Source organism: Ambystoma mexicanum, chromosome 4p, assembly GCF_040938575.1.
Source record: "Ambystoma mexicanum isolate Mex_15411 chromosome 4p, UKY_AmexF1_1, whole genome shotgun sequence".
NCBI classification, from domain to species: Eukaryota; Metazoa; Chordata; class Amphibia; order Caudata; family Ambystomatidae; genus Ambystoma; species Ambystoma mexicanum.
The window spans coordinates 512,598,689-512,624,766 of NC_090927.1; the positions used below are offsets into that span (position 1 = coordinate 512,598,689).

The 26,078-nt window shown below is 47.2% G+C and overlaps 1 protein-coding gene across 1 annotated transcript in view; it reads right to left on the bottom strand.

Annotated features, from left to right (window-relative positions):
- The window catches only part of TRAPPC12 (trafficking protein particle complex subunit 12), a 1,223,059-nt gene that overhangs the window by 1,047,872 nt on the left and 149,109 nt on the right, over positions 1-26,078 (bottom strand). The gene's annotated exons all lie outside the window — the stretch shown is intronic.

Here is a 26,078-nt window from a genome sequence, read left to right on the forward strand (position 1 = left end):
TTACAATATGCGTTACTATCAGTAACAGGCCTCTTAGATTGCAAACATTTGATTTCAGTTTATACATGTTAAAGTTTAATCAGGCAGGCCCCTGACAGCTGTCACCCCAGTAGCCCTCTGCTGCACAGTGATTTTTTGACAGATCCACAAACAGACCGCTTTTTGCTGTGGAAATCTCTATGTTCTCAGCTTTTCTGCGCCTTGTAAGTTCACAAGGATTTCTTAAACTAAGTGAATTGTAGCACCCAGCAAGAATTTTGAATATTTGAAAGTGTTCTGTACCAGCATTCTGAAGTTTCAGCAACAAAGAAAAAGTGATTTTAAAGCCAGATTTGGAGTTTCATTTAGAAAAGCACTGCTTTTTCCTTCTGCACTCCACTTTCAGTTGTTGTGGAGCCCAGTGACACATTCCAGTAGTGAGAGCTCTGTTCCACCAATGACAACATGCGTGGCAGATTTGGCAGCCATCTTTTTGTGCGTTGAGAAGTGCGATTTTCAGGGATTTTGGCACGCACAAAGGTTTTGCGGCCATTTTGCTATTCTGGCACCATCATAGCAGAGTGATGCAGCATAGCAGAGCAAACGTGGGTCAAAACATCCCACAGTGTCCCAGCGCACCTGGTTGCCTACTCCCCCGCCAGTAGTCAGATGACAATGACAATTTTATTGCCGACATCCTAGTTCTCATGTAATGGTATCTTTGGATGATTTTATATTGGATGTCTGTGTTATCCATGTTTTAGGATACCTCATTGATCAGTGTGAAGAAGGTGTACAGATCCCCGCAGTCTACTTGGGTGTCCAATTCAGCCTCCCATTGTTCGGCTAAGATCGTGTTCCTCCCTACATTGTTCGGGATGCTCAGTAAATGCCTTCAAGTTGGGACATTTTAGCTGGTAACTTTCTAGTTGTAGCTCGCAGCCCGAGGGGATATGTGAGAATCTGCTACTGGTCACCTGAGCATGAAACGCCGAAATCACTGCCCTGTGCCTAGACAAGCTGTTCCTTGCAAGCCTAACGTTGTCCTGACCTCAGCAAAGGGCAAAGGGGACCCCCCTCAAAGATGTCAATTATACGAACCTGTTGCCAAGCTTCAGAGTCGGGCTATCTCTCTTTTCCTACCCTGCTGGTAATGAGAAGTGCACCTAGACCAAGCCATCCTGAGATCGACTGAAGGTCGGACCCAGTCTTCTTCAGCAGCTGGAGCCAGGATTTTAAGGTTGATCCCACTATGGGGTGCGAGGTAATGTGGCGTGGGATGCATGACCATGGGAGAGCCACCACCTCCCTAGGCTAGAGGGGCCGCAGGATTTCTAATTTGGATTCATGCCAACTGGCCTGATCCGTCGGATTCAGCCACTGTTTGATGCAGAAGGCCTCCGCTGTCAGATGATAGGAGTCCCACACGGGTGCACCACTCCTCCGTCCTGTTTGGAGGCACGAAGCCATTCAAATTTTAATCTAGCCTTCGTGTGGCCCCAGATACATTTCACAATAAGCCTATCAAGGTTACATCACATCCCAGAGGGCATAGGGTAGGGAATCATTTGTGCCAGGTTTACCAATTTGGGACGAGTGTTCATTTAACAACATTGATCCTACCTTGCAGCAATAGGGTTAGTGAGTTCCATTTCAGCAAATCTATTTGGATTTTTTAAATTAGAGCAGGATAGTTATCTTGAGCTAGGGAGATTACCGTGGGGCCAACACAAATCCCGAAATATTTGATGCAATTAATTTGTAGCCAAACAGGGCCACAACCCCTGGGTCTCAAGGGATATCCGTGCAAAGTGGCATAATCTCTGACTTATCATAGTTAACCCTATAGCCTGCCAGTGCACAAAAGCTGCATAATCTGGATTGGATTTGAGGAAGGCTGACTCTCTATCTAGCGAGATATGGAAGATCATCATCCGCGTATAATGAGCTGTGGTATTCTTTTCCTCCTCTAGCGATAACCCCCTACCTACGTAGCCCAGCGGATCCTGGCTGCAAGCAGTCCGATAACTAAAGCGTAAAGGAGGGGTGACAAGGGGCAACCCTGCTGAGTCCTTGATTGCAAACGGAAGGGCGCAAAAGAAAAACCCTTAGTGACCAACCACGCCCAAGGATCAATATATAGTGCTTCATGCACAGCTACAAAAGCAAATATGCAAAGACCATACCAGGATACAAGGAGGATACTGTGATATGGTTCCGCTATATCGATGACATTTTACTAATATAGAATGCCAGCTTGGAACAACTAGAGAACTTTATTCATCTCCTTAACAAGAACGACTTTAGGATTGAACTAACAAGTCACATCAGTGCAACAACTATAAACTTCTTGGATCGGACAATCACCATCATGAACGACCAGATTGCGACAAACATTTCGAGAACCAACAGAAGTCAACTCCATCCTTCACGCTAGCAGCTGCCATAGAAGCACGGTCATCACCAACATACCACAAGGTGAATATATAGTAGCCAAGAGAAACAGCAACAGTATGGAAACCTGTGAAGAAAAATGTCAACTATTGGACAATCGCTTCATTAACAGAGGCTACAAAATACAGAACATCGCCAAAGCAAAAAAGAAAACCTTAACCATGCCCAGAGAAACACTACTTATACCCAAGGACAAGCAAAGCAAACCCAAGGAAGAACTAATCAGGTTTTTTAACCAGATACAAAGCAGAAAGCCATGATACACAAAACATCTTGAGAAAACACTGGTCACTATTACTGCTTGACCCACATATTAACTCAAACCTTAAAACATATCCAAGTATCTCCTTCAGCCGGGCACCCAACCTCCGAAGTGTCCTTAGCTCATCATATATGCCTGAACAAAAAGACTACTACAACCAACTGGCTAACTAGTAAGACTCCAATTGGCTTTACCAAATGTGGTACCTGGTCTATATGCCTCTACGCAGAGAAAACATCAACCACAAAATTCACAAAATGTCAGGCATATAAAATAATGGAACACAAACTGCAGATCCAAATATGCAATATACTCCATTGTGTGTGTATGTGCTAAAATATACAGTGGCAGCACAATCGGGAAATCTGCACAAGAATCAGAGAACACTTGAACCGTATACACTCCCAAGACCCTCGACTACCGCTAGCCAGCCACTGGCAGAAACACCACCAGATGGATGACAAATGACAGATAAGATTCATCGGACAACGCACAATCAAATGTGGACCAAGAGGTGGAAACAAGAAACAGAAACATCGACAGGAAGAAGACAAACTAATCTGCCATTTCAGATGCACAAAGAATAGCGTAAACACTGAACAGGACTTTAACGTTTTTCTGTAAAGTTAGAATTGCATCTTTTTCCTAACTGTTCCTGGTTGTTCCCTTCTCCTCCCTCTTTCTTTCTTCTTTTTTCCTCCCAGACATATCTGGCTATCCACACTGTTATCCACATATACACGTTCTTGCCTTTAATAAGGCTAACACCCTTGACTACATATTGAGACAGACAGGCAGCACCCTTTCCACCTATGCTTGTCCTATCACAACTCAATCGACTAATCCCAATTGTTGTTTTTCGCCCCTCCAATGTTTTTCTTGTCCATGGCCTAACCTGGGTTCCATTCTTTCTAATTTTTCCTCTCATACCTAGGACCGCCAGAGACACTACATGAAATATACTTGCACATCTCAATGCCAATTCATACACACTTAATGTTTCTTGCCCTCCCGGGCGGCTCTTTTCCTCCAGTCACAATTATAATTCTAAGAAATAAAGACTATATTTTTCTCGTTCTAACTTAATTATTATACATTTCATATTCAAACCCCTTTTCTGTAATTCCAATTCTTAAACCAACCACACGTTACAACCGCAATGATCCCTAGATGAATCTTCATTTCATTAGCTATTCACCATGCATCTTCCCAGGAGCACCACTGCGAACTCATCTAAACGCTACATGGGAACTCTGCCGTGCGCATGCGCAAACCAGCTAGTGTTCACCCAGGCACGCGACAGAACACTTCTCCCCACACCCAAGCGCAGCTCTCCATTCGGATCCAATAGTCAGTTATGGACGCGCAGGCAACAGGTAAGCTCAGGCAGTTAACTAGCCGAAACAGATATCCTTTTATACATACATTCCTTCACGGACCTCATCAGAGCAGTGGTATTGGACCACTGTCAGAACAGTAATCTTATTCTTATATGACTCCCTTTTCGATTTAAATCATGCCCCTCTAATCCTCAAGCACTTCGGGTGCTTTCTACTCTTGAGCGAGCAACAGGCACTCTTATCCCGGCCTTGCCTCGTGCACTTGCATTAACTTCTTGAGTAGCAGGACTCATTTTGGATCACAGCACACGCGTTACAAGCTCGTTGCTTTTCCACATTGGCCCAAACAGTACGTGCAACCGCACAACGCCTACAATGCTGCATTGGGCCCGCATGCTAATGCCTCAACTTAATAAATGGATCGAATTGTTCTGAAAACACACGCGCCATTCGCGCTGTTATTTTATTAGCCATGATCAACACCTTTAGATTAGCTCACTCATTTGGGCAATTTCACCCCTTCAAATCTGGGATGCCACCCAAGCCCTTGATCACCATACGTGCCTCACCCACATACCCCGAGCATACCCGCTTAGCCACTTTCTTCATTTCGGTGCCCTTCCATCCCGCACTATTCAGGACACCTGAATTTCACCTTCCCTTGGGGCCATCCCACAGGGACACTATTGCCACACTCTGCTGTTACCCTCTCAAATCATAAAGTCTTGACATACCATAGATTGTACCCCTCTTCTCTCAGACTCGAAAATTGAGCAACTATTGAACTCTCAACCATACGGCCATTAAGTTTCAACCTTCCATTCTCCAATCCAAGACCCCGACTACCTTTCTTGGTAAAAGCACCGCTTACTACAGCCACAAATTTACTCTGGTCCATACATTACCACCAGTATTATTAATTTGCTTCTTTCTCTCTTCTCTTTTTCTTCCACTTTCTCCCCAAACATTGTCTTTTCCTTCGTGAATTTAATGAATCAAATGCAACCATGACTATGTAAAAACCTAGTGTTCGCTCAAACTTTTTAAACACTGAAACTGTCACCTTATCACCACACTACAATTATGTGCTGATTGTTTTATCTATGATGTATGTACTCTTTCATTCATATCAGCCTTCAGAAGGAACCTCAGGGTTTGAAACACGTGTAGGCTGACCACTCTGGTCTTCCCTATGCATATTAAAACACACTCTTTCAGACACTGCATCTAGCGTGTAAATTCTTGTAATCACAAGACTCTAAACTAATCGCAGCAAGGTAACCAGGAATTCCTACTCTCGCAATATATAGTAGCTGCACCATATGCCGAAAGCCTGCAGAGCAGCAAACATATGTCCAATTGACCTTCATCACAATCCGCCTCAATGGGTGCTACATTTAAGAACCGCCTCAGATTGTCGCACAACTGATGCCCGCGAACAAAACTCATCTGAATCGGGTGGACCTATCTCAGGAGAAGGGGGATGCAGTCGACTTGCCAGGCACCTGGCCAAAATCTTTGCATCAGTGTTAAGAGATATTGGCCTATACGTGCCGCACTAAGTCGGATCTGTGCCCGGTTTGGGAAACACTATGATGTTGGCCAAGAGCAGGGGGGTCAGGCAGAGCTCCCATGTCCCTGGCCTCATTATAGACTGTGGTAGGTCTCAGAAGGCCGTCGGGCCCAGCAGTCTTCCCTCCAGCAAGCCTCATAATGGCAGCTACCCACCGCCCCACTCTTCAATTGGGGCTTTAAATGTACCTAGATCCTCCACCGTCACCATGGGTAGCGGAAGTCTGTTAAAAAACTCGGACAGGGCCTCATCAGCGGAAGAAGGTGGAGCAGCGTAAAATTGGCAATAGAAGGCTACAAAGCAATCGTTGATCAATTTGGTATCAGTGAGCAGTAATAGAACAGCCATCGATCGTAGTGACTGATAAAGGATTGGGTGCATTTAGAGAAGAACTTTGAGCTCTCTCCGGCAGCTTTGGAGTTTGCCAATGTGGAGCTATCCTGTGAGGCCGCATGATCCCGAAAAAACCTTAGAATTTGTGCTTGAAGCTGTTGCTCACGCTACCGCCAGCCCTTCAATTTATATTTCCATTCAGTGATACAATGCCCCCTAAGTACTGCCTTAAAAGCGTTCCAACACCATTCTGCCGTGAAACCTCCATCATATTCTCGTCCGAGAAGCATTTTATGTATTGCCCAGGCCACTCTATGTAGTTAGGGTGCTGTATTGCAGCTAAATTCAGTCTCCACAGCAGGGATTGTGTAAGCATTGCCAGAAGCAGTATCCACTGAACCACCGGACCATGGTGTGAGATTGTAATGGGTCTGATTGCACATTGGTCGACCATCAACAGCATGTGAGAGCCCAGCAGCCAGTAGTCAAGACGGGCATAGCTCCTGTAACGATTTGAACAGAAAGAGAAGTCTCTTTGCTTTGAGTGAAGGTCTCTACAGGTGTCCTGCAATTGGAGCTCTTTCATTAGCAACGGCAGGGCCTGCCTTTTTTGTTTTTTTAGGAAATGGGACGTGAGGGGTCAGAGGGGGCTGCCTATTCCAGCCTGGGGGAAGAGTGACATTGAGGTCCCCCCTAATAAACATTAGTGGGCTCATGTCAGGGGCACACTGTGTACAAATAAGCAGGAAAAACCCAGAGCTATCGTCAGTTGGGCCATAAATGTTTAAGAGGGTAACATTCTGCTGGAACAAGAGCCCCCTCACCAGAAGAAACCGCCCTTCAGGACCGCGCTGAATAAACAACGTAGTCAAGGATGGCGACCCCTCTTTTTCGATGGTAGCGAGCATCGAAGGCATGTTGAAGGCATATCCACCCCACCCCACCTTTTCCAACTCCCCTTTTCCAGAAGGGTCTCTTGGAGAAAATCTATATCCCACCCCCCTCGTCAGATTCAACATTCTATGTCATTTGATTAGACCGTCTAGGCCCTGAATATACAAGGTCATCAGATTAACATGAGTCATCCCTGTCTGGAACCGGTCACCCGCAATCTTCCTTCTTACCCCACTTCCTTCAGAGTGTAGCTCACTCAAACTGAGGCGTTCACTCCCAGTCTACTAATACTAGACCCGAAAGACTTCCCAGCTCCATATGCAGGATCCCATCTCTAGCACAATGACAATGAAGACTCTCCCACTGCACCATATTCAAAACATCCACCCGTCCTCCCAATAAAGCAGGAAAACATAACAAAAAAGAGAACAAAGACAACAAGTGAACATGTAAACATTGGGCCCCTGACTAGTTTTGGGCCCAATAAGAGAACAATAGAACCAATATGGAATGGGCGATCGAGGGTTTCGCAGGCCTAACTCACGATCCACTGACGTCTCATTTTCCTTCTAGCAGAAGCGATTGAAAGAGCAATAAGGGGTTGAGGAGGTGCGGGGGGGGGGCGACGAGCCACATCTCTGGAGTTGCCGTTACGAGGCATGCCCTGGCTCAGTTATATTGGAGGCACACCAGACTTGGCCGGTGACAGCGTAGCTTCTGTATGTCAAAGAACCTTTTCCTAAGGCTTGGGGGTCCTCCAGTGCTTCGGTCCCGAGGATGGTGCAACGCCCCAGGTCCCGCTCTCGGAGTATGAAACTGAATAGAGTGCCTGGTAGCGTCCCCCAACGCCACAGTACGCTCCCCTGGATTAAAATGGCCCAGGGCAGTGCAATCACTGACCGGGCGAGCCAGATGGTAAAAAGACTGAAGGAGATTCCAGTCAACGAGGGGACCAAGATGACAATGTCCTTGGTAGAGAGAGCAGGGCAGAGAGGAAGCACAGAAAGAGGGAAACAGGTCAAGGAAGACAGCGGGCAACAGGCAGGCAAAAATCTGGTGCAGAGCTAGGTCTGGGACAGAGCGCAATTAAGATGCATCCGCAAACCAGCAAGCAGGCACTAAATAGTCAAGGAAACAGGAAGCGCAGCAACAGAGTCAGCCACTACTGTCATGGTAACAAATGGCATCTCAGCCAGTGCACATGCATGCCGGGCAGATGGTGACTCCCTGTGCATTCCCAATGAAGTGGCCATTGCGGAGACCCTGGGACTGCCGGAGATGACCCTGGAACCGGGACGGACCATGCGCCACCCCTCGGGATGGCCGATATCATCTGATGACAACCGCTGCAGGGACCAACAAGGATAGAGCTGCCAGGCAGGTTAGTGCGGGTCACGGCAAGGACATGCACGCATGACACTGTAGCTGAAGCCCCAGGAGGGGGTGGACCCCTCTAGGGGGCCTGCCATCTCAGAAGCGGCATAGACGTCGGCGGTGGAAAGAAAAAGACCCACAGAAGACATAGGAGACTATTATGTCGGTCCTGTCAGGGCAGTGCTTTGTCCATTTTTCTCAGCCTGCAATGCGTGAGGGGCCCTTAGGCCGTCAGGCTTTCCTCTTTTCCGGTTGCGCCTTCTCCCCTGTGAGCACTGCTCTGTGCCGCCTCCCTGAGAGCCGGAATCGCAGGGATGAAGAGGAGGAACTGCTTCAGGGCTTAGGATATCATGGCCAACCAGAAATAGACAGGCCTCCGAGGGGGAGTCAAAAGAGCGCCAGCTGCCATCCAATTGAAAACACCATACCACCGGGAATTTTAGGTACTAACGGTGCAAAGATGAGGTTGAATTATTTCCGTCGCTTGGATATTTCCAAAGAAAGTCATTAAAGAGTTGTATCTGGGTGCTGTCCACCCGGATTGGGCCGTGTTGGCGGTACGCTTTTAAGACGGAGAGTCTATGTCGAAAGTTCAAAAAGCATACTGTGATGACGTTGGGGTGAGCTTCTGTTGGGAGGACTCGTGATCGGTGCTCTGTGGGCTCTCTATTAAATTACCCCAAGGGTCTTCTAGGTGAAGTGCCGATTGCCACAAAGAGTAGATGGATCCCTCAAGATCAGATTGTTGCAGGGGGATCAATTTTCTTGATAATCCAGCTTTGCACCCAGCAGTTGGATCTCTTTGATAGTACCCAGCTCCACCGCATACCTCGCTGATCGTCTTCCACCACACTGATCCGCTGTTCATTATCTGCGGTTCTCTCTGCTTGAGCGTTGAGCCGCTGGTTGATATCCTTGAGCTTTTTGGCTACATCTTACACCGCTAGGTTAGTCTCCTGTGTGCGCCGATTCAGGGTCTTCATCTCTGCCAGAATCGCCTGGAATTGCACCGTTTTATCCATATCCGCACTGCAATCTAGAAGCATCCTTTAAGGAAACCACTTGAAAAGCAGTCTTAGGGGCTGGTTGATGCTCAGTGAGTAGTTGTACATTGATTTTAAATCGGTTTTTGGCCAGTTTCTTGTGCTCCTGTGGAGGGGTTTGTGTGTTTATTTCAATCATTTTTTGACTAGTTTGTGCTAATCTGGTGGGTTTATCTTGTATTTTCTGTGGCCTCCCACCCAGTTTTCTGAGCTGGCCTGCATCTCGAGTGTGCAGTCCCTGGGATGTAGTCCTTTGTTTGTTTCTGGCGTTCTTCCTGTCCCGCCCCCCTCCTCCCTGCAATTGGTTGGAACAGTCAGGTGTCTCTCTGCCTCTGTTCCTGGCAGCTATTTCCATTTGCCTTCCAGACTTTTTTCAATTTTTCTGCCGCACCTGTGTGACCTATGCTCTGCCCTGTGCCTGTGATTGGCTGTTGCCCTCCAGGAGTTAGGCTCTTAACCACCCCCCCACACCCCCTCCAGGGAAGCCCTGCCTGTGCAGCCCTTGTGGCTAAGGGACCCAAGGCAAAGGGCAGCTCGGAAAAAAGCAGCTCCAGACCGTGTTTGCCCGCGTTTGCCTGAGAGGTGTAACACTCACCTTCTATCCACAGGGACGCCACCAAACTGGTCTGGGATGCTTCTGAGACCGCTGCACCTTCTCTGGGGACTTGTGCTGCCGAGGGCCAGTTCTAGGAGACAGGAGTTTGGTTTTAGCTACAACACCTTCTCTCGGAGCCCACCTTCCCTGTGCTCCCCTTGCGATCCCCCTTGGAACCTTTCTCACCTTGTTTCGTTAAGGTGCGCTCTCCGTCCTGCTATGCTGAGAAGGGTAGTGTCGTCGCTGGTCACCGTTCCGCCGAGTTACTTCACTGGCGTGGCCCTGGAGTCCAGACCGGCTGCGACTCCACTCTTGAGATAAGTGTCTCGTATGGTTGAGAATGAATGTCCGTAATTGTGGTTGCCCCGAATAACCTTCACCTTCTTTCTTGTAGATGCAGAAGGGATGATGGAGACGTTGAGCTGATATAGAGGGCTGAGCTCGAGAGGGTAAGTGAAAGCGCAAGGCGCGGCGCTAGGAGCGTCCTTAGAAGTTGGCTGACCTGTGCTGTTGTTCCTTGCAGGTCGCCGAAAGATTCCTGGAAGAAGGTGGTCAGATGGAACAGGACACTGGATGGAAGGTATCCGTACGGCGGTAGACTTCCAGGAGAGTTTGGTAGGTAAGCGGAGCCTGGAGGCGATGGAGCGGATGAATAGTCGCTTGCTAATTGTCTTCTTCTCTGGGGTGTTGCTGGAGGAAGATAACAAATTCCAGGGAAGACTTCTGGATGCAGAGCAGGTAAGGATGAATAACGCGGTTCTTCTTCTCTCGCCCATGCAGGCCAAAGATGCTGAGCAGGACCCGGTGAACGTCACGCTGCATGAGCAGAATAACGCAACGCGCGTGCCTCAATTCGGGCATGGTTTAAATAGCCAGCAGGTATCCCAGGTGCCTTCGGGGCGGGCCACGCCCTGGATGCTAGACTGCATGCTGCAGTTCCACGTTGATCCTTGTGGGGGCAGCCATATTGGTCCATTGCCAAATGGAAACTACATCTGCCATATGAGCCTGGTGCCAACGGCGCCAGGACTGGCTAAAGGGCACCCGAGAGGGATACGATTGGGCCCTTGGGGCCTTGTTGAAAGACTGTGGCGAGGGCCAGAGGCCCCGAGTTCCCTGGCCAGGGGTTAAGGTCGTGACAAGAGGCCAGTAGCCAGCTGTCAACCAGCAGTGCCTGACAAGGTAAGTGTGGTATGGGTGGGGAGTACAGAATCACTGTATTCCAAAAAGCCCAGCCTCTCTTATTACCTACACAACATAGCATACCAAAATTAGCCAGCTAGTAAAGAGTACCCGTATCACTGCTGTGTACCAACCGTTCAGTGGTGTTATTTACTCTTGTGTCCCATACTTAGGCATTCTCCCTCTATCCAGATAGCTCAAATTTAGGCGTTTTGCACCTACTGTTGTGCCTCCAATTTAGGAGTTCACACACTGTCCGGGTGAAGTTTAGCCATGCGTCATACGTAGATGGAAGAATAATGGAGATTATTAATTTGTCACATCAGATAGGACTGTGTAGATTAGCCACATAGAAGACTTTAGAGAGTAGCCAAAGCACTAATCACCTGCTTCTACCTCCTCAAACACACCACCCAAACATTATACACACCCACTGGTCTAGCAAACCTATACTCTAACACAAACCCAACACAAGCAAAACACACTTACAACAAACTAACCCGGACACTGGACCTTACCCATACGGACACAACAAGCCAGTGCACACAACCTTAAACACCTGCCAATCTAGCCATAAAACACACATACACACCCCAACAAGACAAACAGCCACACAGAAAATGCTGAAGGCATTGGACCTTACCTGTACGGATACAACAAGCCAGTGCACGCAACCTACCATCTGCAAGCCAACACACAGACACCAGTTTCTCCTGGTTCTGGACCTATCCTAACATTCTTCCCTCACTATCCAGAGGCTATCTTTCTTGCAGAGCCCCGTGAGTGCCTGGAGACTGCCCTTGGGTGGTATCGGTGCGTGGTATAAATCAACATAACTTAACATAACAGGGGCACAGCTATCTCTGCAACCACAAAACTGGCCCCTTCTCTCCTATCCCATTATCCCCACCACCAACTAGAAGGTAACGTGCATGTACCCACTTCCATTCTACAATTTTCGCACCACATAGATTCACTGAGTTATGAACTGTGTTGCCCAGCCATGTCTCACATTAAGTTAACTATTAATTAGCAATATCTCACAATTAGGTAGACTACACTTTGTGCTAGCGAGTCCAGATAAAATTGCATATATGAGCCATCATCACAATTAGACAGAATTGTGAAGATTGCGTCACATCTAGACAGAATTGTGAAGATTAGCATTGCGTCATATCTAGACAAAAGTTTAATACTAGCTTACATCATATCTAGACAGAATTGTGAATGTCAGCTTGCACCACAAAGACAGGATTGTAAAGATTAGCTTGCATCGCATCTAGACAGAATTGTGAAGATTAGCACTGCGTCACATCAAGACAGAATTGTAATAATAACTGGCGTAATTAACATTGTAAGGAAGGCATGGTATCAAAGTAAAACAGACAGAACTGATCACAGTTCAAGGGTGTTTATTAAACTGTAAAAGGGGTGAGATAAACTCAAAATCTAAACCTAAATCTTAGATGGGAGCAAGCTACAACCATCAAATAATAATACAGTCCTAGTGGTGTCCACTGAAATAAAGGGGCGTATACTAAAAAAAAAATATATATATATATATATATATTTACAATCCTTAACTCTAAATTACAAAATAGTGTGGGATTATGTTCACAAGAAAACAAAGGAGTGTTCACAAAATGATAAGTCAGGATGTTATGGCCGGGGTCTCCCTTCCCCACTTTTGTTTGCACGGGACAATGCAGGACTCCTGGGCTTCTCTGGCACAAGCTTACAGTTCCTTTTCTCTACATCAGGATCTTCTGTGCCAAAACTTTCTCATGCAAAGTCTCTTGCTTCAAATGGTGCGATATGCCAAAACAACAAAACAAAAAAACAAACAAACCAAACAACATTACAATTCATTACTGTTAATTTACCTTACATTACTGATGTAATTCTAATGAATTGTAATGTTGTTTGGTTTGTCTAAATAGTAATTTTTGTAAAGGTTCATTATTTGAACTAAAAACAAATACATTTTATTCTTATTACAAAACAAAAGGTTCCTTCTGTAAATCTTCACTTCGGGTGATTACCCTTTACTCTTGGATCCCCCTCAGCCGGGCTCCGATCCGTCTCTCAGTCAGACTCCCTCAGTTGGGCTCAGATCAACCACTCACTGTGGACATCCCTCAGTCAGGTTCATACTTGTCGTCACAATGTAATTCACTTAACTTCTTCAGAGTGGGATGCACTTCCCTATGCTTTTCTCTTAACATCCCTCCATCGGGTTCTCTACCACCTTTCAATCATCTCTTCATTTGTAATATTCCTAAATCCTAATATCTTTTTAAACAATCACACAATGTTCACATTAGGTCCCCCTCCTCCGGGCTCTGACCTCCCAAAGCATTTCGCCAATTTTAAACGGAGACTTCCGAAGGGTGATCACATCTCGCCAAGTCACTCTGTTGGCCTATGGAAAGGGCGGGTTCCCAAAATTACAGTTTGCACAGTGTTCCCCTCGCCCGTTTTAATTAACTCAGTCGGATTCACAGTTTCACAATTTTCAAAACTGTCTGCACTGTGTCAAGGATGTTCGATTGTACAGGGGGTTTCACTTGACCCTTGTATGTTATGTTACTTGGCATTTATATAGCGCTCTATATATCATTGGTATGATCTCAAAGCGCTGGTAGGTTGAACGCCCTTGGGGAACCGCAGTTCAGGTCAGTAGAGAGAGGTGTTGTTTTAGGGAGCGTGGGTGCACCAGTTGTGTGCAGCTGGTGTAATAGCTGTATGGTAGCTGCATCCTAGCGTTAGGTGTGGTGTTGAAGATATTATTTGGAATGTGTGCAGTCTGGTAGGTGGACATCCAGACTGGGATTGGCTGCGTTAGGCCTGTAGGACACTAATGTGAGCAACTTGCCCGGAATGTCATCAGATAGCTGTGTTTTTTTGTATGTGAACAGCTAGGTAAAATTTGTCAGGGGTATAGATGTGTTCTAGTTGAGTGATGGTGTATAGTAGAGAGAAGGAGTAATGATGTGATATGATATGATGGTTCATCTTATTGACACACGGACACACAGTGACAGTGGGCTGGGCTTACAGTGACGGGGGCATACGGGTATATAATAACAGCATGGGGATAAGAAAGTAGAGTGCAGAGTGGGGCTCGGTGGGCACACATGACGAGAGGGTTGGGTAATACATTGGTATGCATAGCGACATTACGGGAAACAGGATGGCAGGGAGTTCTGTGATGCACGGACACACAGGGACAGGGGGCGGGCTTACAGCGATAGGGTGGGGACATAGGGAAATACGATAACCGCATGGGGAGCAAGAAAGCAGGGTACACAGAGACACATGTACGATGGGCACACACAGGAACTAGAGAATAGGGTAAATCCATTCCGTCCATTCAATCGATTCATCCAATCAATGCCCCCATCCATTTCTTCTTCATCCATTCATTCATTCCGTCCATTCAATCAATGCATCAATCCATTTCCTCCATTTCCCCCCATCTATTCACTCCATCCATCCATCCCCTCATCAGAGCATCCATCCATTTCCTCCATTTCTTCGTCCATTCACTCGATCCATTTGTTCCGTCCACTCGATGTCACTCCATCCATCAATTCAATATACATACATTCCATCCATCAAACCCATATACATACATTCCGTTCACTCCACGTTCATCCATGCCATCCACTCCATTCATGCTATCCATTCCATCCTTTCGTTCCACATGCGTTCATCCATTCCAATCATGTCATCCAACCCATCTCATCAATTTCATCACCACCATCCACTCCATCCGTCTCATCCACTCCATCCCTTCACCCATCCACTGCGTCCACCCCACCCATTACATGTACTCCATCCATTGCGTCCACTCCACCCCACCTCACTCCATTAATTATATATTCCATCCATCGGACATACATACCATATATTCACTCCACATGCATCCATCTCATCCATTCACTCACTCACTCACTCACTCCACATGTATCCATCCATCCATCAATTCAGTATGCATATATTCCATCCATTCATCCATCCATTGCATATACATGCCTTCCATTCGTTCTACATGCAGTCATGCCATCCATTTCGTCCATTCGTTCCACATGCGTCTATCCAATTCCATTCATTACATCCTTTTCATCTATTCCATCGGTCCATTCCATCCATCCATCCATTTTTTCCATCCATCCGTCCACTCCATCCGCCCATTCCATCAATCCATTCTATTCATTTCATCCATTCTCACTATTTCATCGGTTCTGCATACATGCTTTCCATTAATTCCACATGCATCTATTAATTCCTTATGCATCCATCGACTCCATCCCCTCCATCCATTAACTCCATCCACCCACCCATTCCATTGTGTGGGTAGGATCTAGAGATCATTGTTCATATAAGGCCGCCTGTAGTCCGATCGGTGGGAGTAAGAAGGGTTGGAAGAAAAGGTTGGAAGTCGCATTGTGTATTTTGTCATTGATTGGGTTGTCGGGAGTTCAGATACCCACTTGTCCCTGATTGGCATGTTGTCTGGGAGGTGGGTATACTTAGTCTATCTAGGACCTACAGTCCTCACGTCAAATTCTTTATGATTTTGTTTTTTTTCCTTTTCTTTGTCTTTATGTTGGTGGTATAGAGAGTTTTTCTCTATATTTCTGTGCATTAGATACACAGTGGTGATCCTTGGTCAGTCCTTAACTTCATTAGGGTTGATAACACTGTATTCTGCCATATTTCATTTGGTTTTGCAGGTACAGTATTATGTTGAGCCGACCGGTTTCAGTGGTGAGAGACCACTCTCATCAGGGCCGAGAACAGCTTAGCCATATGTGTTGCTGTTGATGTTTTGGTGGATAAATATAGCTTCCTTACATGCAGATGGACCAGTCTGTATGGATACAGAACGGGGAGGGGCGGAAGGGAAGAGAAAGACACGACATAAAGGTGAGTGGTGTTGTGGCTGCACAATCTGTCTAGATATCACCTGGTGTGGTACGTATCTTACCCCCCACTTATGGTGTCTTCTCTTCTTGGGAGGGTCCTAGATGTATTGATGTAGGCTTCAGTCCTACGGCAGATGCCACTGGGCTTCAGACTTCTGCACAGGGTAACTAGATATAGACCGGAATGTAATTTTGGTAATTAATTAGCTTAAGGTATCCATTTTTATGACATAACTTAAATGGCCACTATAAATGCTTAGGGCACTGTTCACAAGGAACAGAAAGTACTAGCACATCTGTGATTGGGTGTGCTTGTAAGGTACAAATGTACCAGAACCGGTAAGTAGCAGACACAGGGAATATTTACCCTAATATAAGTCTATACAGGAAACACCTGAATCGATTACTTTTGAAAAGGCTCTCATAAGAAAAATTGAGACCATGGAGAGAGAGGAACAACATACATTTAACAATTCCACAAAAAAAGACCGCCTAGCCCTAAAAAGCCAGACGGAAAATGATGAAATCACTATAAAATTAGCCAATAAGGGAGGTGCCACAGTGATTCAAAACACAATAGACTACAACAAAATGGTGCAGACGGTTCTAGATGATCACACTAGCTATAGACAACTCGGCAAAGACCCCACAGAGGACATACGGAAACTGATTCTACCTATTATAGCGGAAGCTATGATTGAAGGTCACATCAGTCTGAAAGAATATGAATACTTGAATCCAAAGACACCAAGGAAACCAGCATTCTACACACTTCCAAAAGTGCACAAAGGCATAACACCAGTACCAGGAAGACCTATTGTGTCTGGCATAGGATGCGTCTTAGAGCCACTATCTGAATTTGTCGATTTTTTCCTGAGACCCATGATAAGCAAAATGAAATCACACCTCAAGGATACAACGGCCGTGTTGAAGTTACTAAAAGACCTTCCTTTCGACCCAGGACAACAGAAACTAGTGACAATGGATATTGAGGCCTTATACACAAAAATTCCCCAAATGGCCACTCTACAAGTTGTAGCAAAAATATCGAGAAATGCACAACCACCTATCGAAACACCCATTACTCCGATTATGCAACTAGCAGAACTAGCACTCACCAAAAATGTCTTCCTTTTTGAGAAAACATTCTACGAACAGACCTCTGGAACTGCAATGGGGGCAACATTTGCCCCCAGCCTAGCAAACCTATATGTAGCAGACTTTGAGGAACAAAAGATCTACCCATCAACAAACCCATGGATTGAAAAAATAGACTTGTGGAAAAGGTACATAGATGAGATCATCATGATCTTCAAAGGAACAGATGAAGAACTTACAGCATTCCTGATATGGCTAAACCAACAAAACCCTTATTTATCCTTTACGGAGGCACACAGCCATACATCTCTACACTTCCTGGACCTGCAACTTGAAATACACAACAATGCCATATCCACGGTAGTATTGAACAAACCCACTGACAGGAATTCCTTGTTACAATTTACCAGTTAGCATCCAGCGAGCCTAAGAAAAAAACCTACCATTTGGACAATTCTTAAGATTCCGCAGGAACTGCTCACATGTAACAGTCTATGAAAAGCAGGCAGAACAACTAAGCCAGAAATTGAGAAATAGGGGATATCCGAGAAAGATCATAAAACAAGCAAGAAAAAGAGCAAGAAACATCCCAAGGGACGTGACTCTAGAACAACACACAAAAGAAACAAACCCCCTGGACAATAACATCACAGCCGTCTTTACATATTCCCCTTTAACCAACAAAATAAAAAAAGAAGTGCTAAAACTCTGGCCGATCCTGAATGTTGGTGAATCTCAACTCCAACCCCCTAGGTTTGCAATCAAAAGAGGGAAAAACCTAAAAGATTCACTGATGCACACCTACAAGGAACCTGTTACTCAGGGCAGAAAACACTATGGAATCAAGAAAAACCAAGAGGCCATGGTCCTTGTGGCACATGTAGTTGACAACACGCCCCATCAGGACCAGGTTGGCTGAACATCGCTCATGTATCCGGACAAAAAAAAACTAACAGCACCAATGGTGGAACACTTTGCCAGACAAAACCATGCGCTCCAGATAATTTCACCTGGTCTATCATTGAGAGAGTAAACACCCCATCAAGAGGAGGGAATCTTCACGATCTACTATATCGTCGTGAACAGCAATGGATATTTAGACTAAAAACAGATGCCAGAGGTCTAAACGAACCAACATCCTGGCAAACTCTCACAACATTGTGAAGAGTAAACAGTGTGGGGGCTTTTTTGTTCGACTATGCCATGAAGAGGGTAACAGATATGTGATAAGTGATTCAGATGATATTTCTTTTTCCTGTGTATGTGTGGTCATTCTCCAGGACCAGTCACTGGTCTTTGGGAAAACTTGAATTTTAGAATTTCTAAATTGATAGACTTTTTAACCAAGGTTTGGGAATTTGAAACTTACATTTTTCCGAATAGACGCGAGTAGACATGCCTACCCAGATACCTCTGGGTCAAGGTCTGGGTACTGCCGCATTGACTAAACACCCTGTTTAAATTTAAATCGGTTATCTGTCCACCTTCCCGTGGGGGCACATGGGGCGAACACCTTCCTTTTCTCCCCCCCCAGTCGTGATCCAATAGCACATATTAACTCACTGTGGCCAGCCTATTCCTTTACCAATATGGATGCACTCCATGTGGTCCGGTTTCACAACCACATACTTTTCTTTAGTGGCCACTGTGCCCAAAATGAGGCAGCAGGGATCTTCACAGTTATGGGAATACTAATTAGTTGTCCCTTGAAACTCCTGAATATTCACCTATCAAAACACGTAGCTAGACTACAATCCCCACAATCCTCACTAAGTCTGCTACACACGTAACAGCCCCTCCTCCTGCTGGGCCGCACGTGGGCGGGCACGCCTAGAACGTGACGTGCGAAACATCACGTGATTCACATCGCGAGCCACTTTTAGCTGCCGCCGCATTACTTTACTTTTCCGGCGCCAGTACGAGTTCCTCACTCATCGGAGGCACATCGCACTCGAACAGCATAGAATTGCCAGGTAAAACCCTCAATTAAATCTCTAGGGCCTTGCTCGTTTTCGCTAAAATTGGCCAATAGCCTGTTTATTCAAAACGTTCCGTTGCGCGGCACACATTCACTGCAGTTTTTATTTCCATGTAATCCATCTAGTGTGGTCATTTCTGGTTATAGTTCTCTGCCTGAAATAGCCGTGACATTCCCGAAATTTTAGATTGACCCATCAATGCAACCAAGGGTCCTACAGGTTAGTCCATCCTTGCCTAAACCTGTTGAGTTGACAGTGTCATTCACAGTTATAGATCCCCCATCTGTGCACTAGGGGCTGCGTTTCCTGTATAGACTTGCATTAGGGTCAATATCCCCTGTGTCTGCTACTTACCGGTTCTGGTACATTTGCACCTTACAAGCACACCCAATCACAGATGTGATGGTACTTTCTGTTCCTTGTGAACAGTGTCCTAAGCAATTATAGTGGCCATTTAAGTTACGTCTTAAAAATGGATACCTCGAGCTAATTAATGACCAAAATTACATTTCGGTCTATATCTAGGTACCCTGTACAGAAGTCTACTGGCATCTGCAGTAGGACTGAAGCCTACATCAATACATCTAGGACCCTCCCAAGAAAAGACACCATAAGTGGGGGGGTAAGATACATACCACACCAGGTGATATCTAGACAGATTGTGTAGCCACAACACCACTCACCTTTGTGTCGTGTCTTTCTCTTCCCGTCCATCCTTCCTCCCTCCCTCCCTCCTGTCCCCTCCCCGTTCTGTATCCATACAGACTGGTCCATCTGCATGTAAGGAAGCTATATTTAGCCACCAAAACATCACCAGCAACACATATGGCTAAGCTGTTCTCAGCCCTGATGAAAGTGGTCTCTCACCACTGAAATCGGTCGGCTCAACATAATACTGTACCTGCATAACCGAATGAAATATGGCAGAATACAGTGTGATCAACCCTAATGAAGTTAAGGACTGATCAAGGATCACCACTGTGTATCTAATGCACAGAAATATATAGAAAAACTCTCTATATCACTAAGAAAAAGAAAAGGAAAAAAAAAACATCAAAAAGAATTTTACGCGAGGACTGTAGGTCCTAGATACACCAAGTATACCCACCTCCCAGAGAGCATACCAATCAGGGACGAGTGGTGGTCTTTTAAAGAAACAACCTGCCCCCAAGGGAAAATGAATAAAGGTAATATTGTTTCACCTTGAGGACAGCCTTTTATGACAACACAACAGAAGCATTACAAAACCTTTTGTTTTTTAAGGAACTATTATAAATGAAATTGCCCAAATCCCAATGTGAAGACATAATAACCAAGGGAAGGTTTGGGTACTCGACCACCCTTATGGTCCAGTACGTGGATACCCGGGAGTTCAGATACATCAATAAGGTTGTTATTGGCATTATGGGAAGAGGCATGTTTTTAGTAATTTGCAGAAGTTATATAGTCTTTGGTGTGTCGGATGTGTAGTGGAAGTGAGTTCCACAGAGTCGGGGCTAAGGCTGCGAAAGAGGATCCTCCAAACCCTGACGGAGTTAAGGTTTGGGATCACTAAAAGGAAGGCAGGGCTTGATCTTAGGGTGCAGGGTGGGAGGTAAGGTTTTATCTTTTCTTGCAGGTATAGTAGGCCGTTCTTGTGCACTGCACGATGGGTGATGCACAGGATCTTGAAAGTGGCCCTTCGTCCGACAGGGAGCCAGTGGAGGGTTTTGAGAGCTGGAGAGGTGTGGTCTCTTGGACCCAGGCCGAGGAGCAGTTTATCAGCAGCGTTTTGGGCTCCTTGGAGTTTATTAAGGTGGCATGCTGGGAATCCTAGGAGTTAGCATAGTCCAGTCTCGATATTACAATAGAGATAACAGCGATAAGTCTGTTTGGGAGGGAGAGGTAGGGAAAGATGCGCCTGAGAATTTTGACCACCTTCACACCGGCCTTCCCTATGGCCTGTTGGTATTTGTAGTGTTCATATGTTTTCAGTTCCACATTCTCTTTGTTCAGGAGAGGTACCAGCTCAAGTCCTTCGAATGAACGCCCACGTGGCGCCGGACCATTATCTCTGGTACCAAAATCATTCACAACAAAAGACCTCTGTCTATTAATTTTCTTAATATTGTCACTACAACCTTAAGCCGAATACAGTCCGGTTTCCCATCAGGTTCTTCCGACTCACCGCCTGTGCTGAACTTGTTGGTGTTTCTCTTTCCACTGGAGTCAAGGACGGTACCACAATGGTAACCACGTCGCTCCTACTTGGCCATCAGTGCGGGAAGGTTCCATGTACTGCTGAAATCCAGCACACCATTCGCCAGCTACGATACCGGGTCTTATGGTTACTTTGTCGGAGGCTTCGCAGGTCTGGGTTGAAAAGGACAAGGGCAACTTGCCGGAGGATTGCGACCACTGCATCTTGAGAGCCCACTGCAGAGATCTTATCCGCAGCCTGGCCTCCGGGACCAATAGAATGCAGGATGTAATGAGGCAGAGCAACCTCAAGAACTCTAACGCCGGGAGACTCTGGGCATGTTGAAAGTTGTCCACCATCTGCAGAATGTGATGAGCCCTCACTTGGGGAGGCGAACACTGCCCCAGGGATGTGTCGAGCACTGCTCCGATGTACTGGAGCCGCTGGGTAGGTGTCAAATAAGACTTGAGGGAGAAGCCCAGCTTGTGAAGGGAGTGGCAGGTAATGGACAGATGATCCAGGACTTGCCTGGCAGAGCGCGCCTTGGGGTAGACGTGAATCCCCCTTTCCCGAGATACGCTGCCACCACCACCATTAGCTTGGTGAAGACCCTCGGGGCAGAGGTCCATCCGAACGGCAGGACCCGAAACTGAAAATGCGAGGCGTCAACCGCGAACCTCAGGTACTTCCTGTGCTTGGGATGAATCAGCACATGAAATTAAGCATCCTTGAGGTCGAGAGACACCAACCAATCCTGAAGTTGAAGGGCCTGGAGGACTTCAGAAAGAGTAACCATCTTGAACTTGTCCTTCCTGAGGAGCTTGTTCAAACCACGCAAGTCCATGATGGGTCTCAATCCCCCGTCTTTTTTCGGGATAAAAAAATATGGGGTCTACCATCCCTTGTTCCTCTCCGCTACAAGCACCAGTTCTATGGCGCCTTTCTCCAGCAGGGATAGGATTTCCTGCGCAAGGAGCGGATCCGGACTCTTAAAAGAGAGCTTCCCCGGCGGATTGTCGTGAGGCCTCTGTCAGAAAGGAAGACAGTAGCCATCTCCAGAACCCACACATCTGAAGTAATGGCATGGCATTCTACAAGATGCTGCGCCAACCTTTCCCCAACCGGCGAACCATGGGCCATGGCCTCATGACTGAGCGGAAGCGGCTGCGCCAGTGCCTGAAGGCAAGGAGGCAACTGGCCGTGTGGCTTTGGCACCTCGAGTACCTTGTTTTCCACCTCTGGTACTCCTACGTTGGCCCCTTTGACTGTAAGTTCCTCTTGACCTACCAAAGGAAGAGTAGTATCCAAAGGAAACTCCCCTCCATTGCTGTCCCCTAGGACGAAAAGGCAGAGGTTGACGTACTGCAGCGCTCAACCACTTGGCTGCAGCTTTGGAGGTCTGCAACCTCTCAAGGCTCTTGTCAGCCTTGCTGCCAAAAAGATGGACACCATCAAAGGGCATGTTGAGAAGCCGGGACTGCACATCGGGAGCAAACCCCGACTTCCGCAACCACGCAAACCTGCGCATCACGATGCTCGCCCCCATGGACTGGCTGACACAGTCTGCCACGTCCAGACCCGACTCAATGGATTCACACATGACATCCTTGCCATCTTCCACGAGGGCTAGAAAGCCATTCTGTTCCTCCCCTTCGGGAATATGTTCAGCCGCCAAAGATACACAATTCCACAGAGTGTGAGTGAATCTTGCTAAGGCACAAACAGAGTTAGCCGCCTTTAAAGCCATACCCCAAGATGAAAATACTTTCTTCGCCCAACCATCAAAGCGCTTGTCCTCCCCATCAGGAGGGATGTAGGGTACGCAGCCTGCTTCGCTGGGGCCACAGACGCCTGCACCAGCAAACTCTCCGGAGTGGGGTGTGTAGACAAGTAGCAGGGGTCACCACTGGCTGGACGGTATTTTTTTGGAAGCGACTTACCCACTGCCGGTAGACTCTCCGGAGCAGTCCAAGCCGCTGCCACCCTTCTTTGTAAGGCCATATGAAATGGCAGCACCCGGTCAGTGGGCGGCCCTTTGTCCAATATATCTGTCAGGTCATCCTGTAGAAAATCCACAGGTGGAGCAGACCACCCCAAGTACTCAGTCACCCTCGACATGAGATGCCTGTACGAGGATTCGGCATGTGTACCAGGCTCAGGCCTGCCAAACTCAACCTCCGGAGAGGTGTCCAGACCACTGGCGTTATGTAAGGACTGACGTAGGTCTTCCATTTGGCTGTGACCAGACAACAGGTCATCAGGAACCTCAGGAGGTACAAGCCCCTCCTTATCCGACCCTCCTTCGACCTCTTTAATCTAGTCCAAAGGATGGAGAAAAAATAAATCAAGCCTGGGGGGAGGACCAGAGACGGGCTCAAAGACAGGCCTCACTGATTTACTGAGGGCCTTCCTCAGAGTTTCCACAGCACTGCGGGGCACCTCCGGTAATTCTGGCTCAAATGGCACCGATGGAATAGGTGTCGACATCGACCGAGGCCCCGAGCGTGTCCTTCGACTGACATGGCGCCAACGGCGTCGATGCCTTCCTGGAAGGCCTCACAGGCTCTGACGGTCTCGACGCCGTCGTGGACCGGGACCTGGACTTGGCACGGCTATGGCAATCAACCTTGTCCGATCGGGACCTTGACGGCTCCCGATGATCTAGCGACCGCCCGAGCCCAAAGGCGTGCGAGCGGTGGCTCTAGCTCGTTCCTTGCTGGCTTCTCTCGAAGGCACGGATGGAACGTTGCCCTGCGATTCCAAAATCACCATCATCTCCTTGCGGAACGCATCCCATTCCGCCGGCGATGAATGCTTGGTGGGACAAGCTACCCACCATCTGGCGGAGTCCTCTGACGAGGACGGGGAAGGTGACCGGTGACTGCGCTTCTGCAAATGCCTAGAAGAGTCAGAGGAATGGCGGGACCCACCCCGAGACCCCCCTGGACTTACGCCGACGCAGAGAGTTGCCCCTCGAGTCGTTGGTCGAAAGCCCAGCGGATTTCGACTTACGGGCTTAGAAACCCTACCTACTGACAATTTCTTCTTCCGCTACCGCAAGGCCTTCGAAGTCAGGGACTGGCAGTCATCGCAGTTGTCGGTGGCGTGGCTGTCGCCAAGGCACCAGAGGCAGACGTAATGCGTGCTCGGAATAGATATTTTGGTACTGAAGTCCAGACACTTTTTGAAGCCCGACTTCGGGGTAGAAGAAGATGAAGACATATTTTCAAACTTTCACAAACGAAGTAGAAGAATCAAGCGCGCCGAGATTCCAAGGCGAACACGTTCGCGGAAAAAACAGAACTGAGGCTACGGGCGCTGTGCTTCCTAGATCTAACATCCGGTGAAGTCGCCCCTCGACAGAGGCCCTCGAGGACAGCATATCGATGTCATTGAGGCAGGACACCTACGTAGAAAACTTTTCCAGGCAGCACAGCAGTGGTGATTACTGTCATAGATGTGGAATACGTTGGAGGACACAATCCCCTCGAAACACCGGTTGCAGCCCTTCTATCTTCCATTGCCACTCGTTTACATGATCATATTCAGGATCTGGACAGGGAGCTCTGCCCAGGCACCCCTCTACTTCATGAGCTTCGGCCACACCTCAAGCAGGATTGGTCTAAATGTAAACCTGGCCATGCAACACTGGAGACTACTACATCCCTTGTATGGCAAGAAGAACAGTTTTGGATGAGCTCTGCCGGTATCCAGCGACCAAGTTGAAGAGTATATAAAGCCGCCTGCTGGCCATTAGTCTGGAGGAGCCAGCCAAGGAAGACAGAATGCTGGCCGGAATGGCAGAGTCCTCTGCCATTCCCCCCAATCCTCATCTTTGTAAAGACTAAAGTTTGTTATCTCTTGCAAGATAGACTTATGGCCTTAATTCTCTAGAAGGGTGTATTTACTCTGGTGTGACCGTGATCAGGGGGTACAAAAGTATGGCCTACCTTTCCGGCTGCCAAACAGTCACACAGCCGCATTGCCCCTCCAATCCGGGAGGAAAATCGGTACGACCCATCGGACACGGATGTACTGGCAAACTGATACCTTGGCCCTACCTGCCTCCGCCGGCTGAACCTCACGGCTGTCCTACTCAAATAAAAGAAGTACCAAGGAACAGGGCCCTTCTAGAAACATTGAGGCACCCTCCCAAAAAACAATAACGACTTGATTGTGCCTCACATGGTTTAATCGAACTTGATTGTGGAATCCAGGGATCTAAAAGTACTCCCCTGCAACTATCCGAAGATGGACTCATGCGTAGACAGATCTACACACTAGTGGCCAGACTTACTAAAGATATTGCCAACCTGATGCTACAATTAAATGTGGAAGCCAGCTGCCGGGGCGAAAAGCGCTCGCTCTCAGAAGACGGAAGAGACTTAGACCCCCCCATCCCAGACTTTACCCGCCAAGAAGCTTAAACCAGCTTTATCCCTAGATGATCCCCTGTTCTTTTTTCAGTGGCATCCGGCCTTGCCCCTCCAATGGACTCGTTTGAGCCATGCCCTAGGGGTAAATGGTGTTATTCGCTAAGCTCAAGTGAAGACTCGAGTGTAGACTCAGGACGCAACGAAGGAACCCAAAAACATATCACAAGATGAGAGAAACCCCCGCCCCAGGGAAGAGCTCTTGTGAGCAAAAGAGTATAGAAGTCCCTTTGATGGATAGCCTCCTGGGCTCTCAGATCGCCCAACTACAAGCATCTATCTGCTCAGCGGTTTCCATTATTCTGGTGTTGTTCTTAAAACTGTATGAACTACTATCAGTGTGGTCCCTTTCCCAATTTTTAATCGGGAGGCTCTGTGGCCAACTAAAGAGCCAGCAGAGGCCAACAAGCCTGAGCACCTAATGAAGAT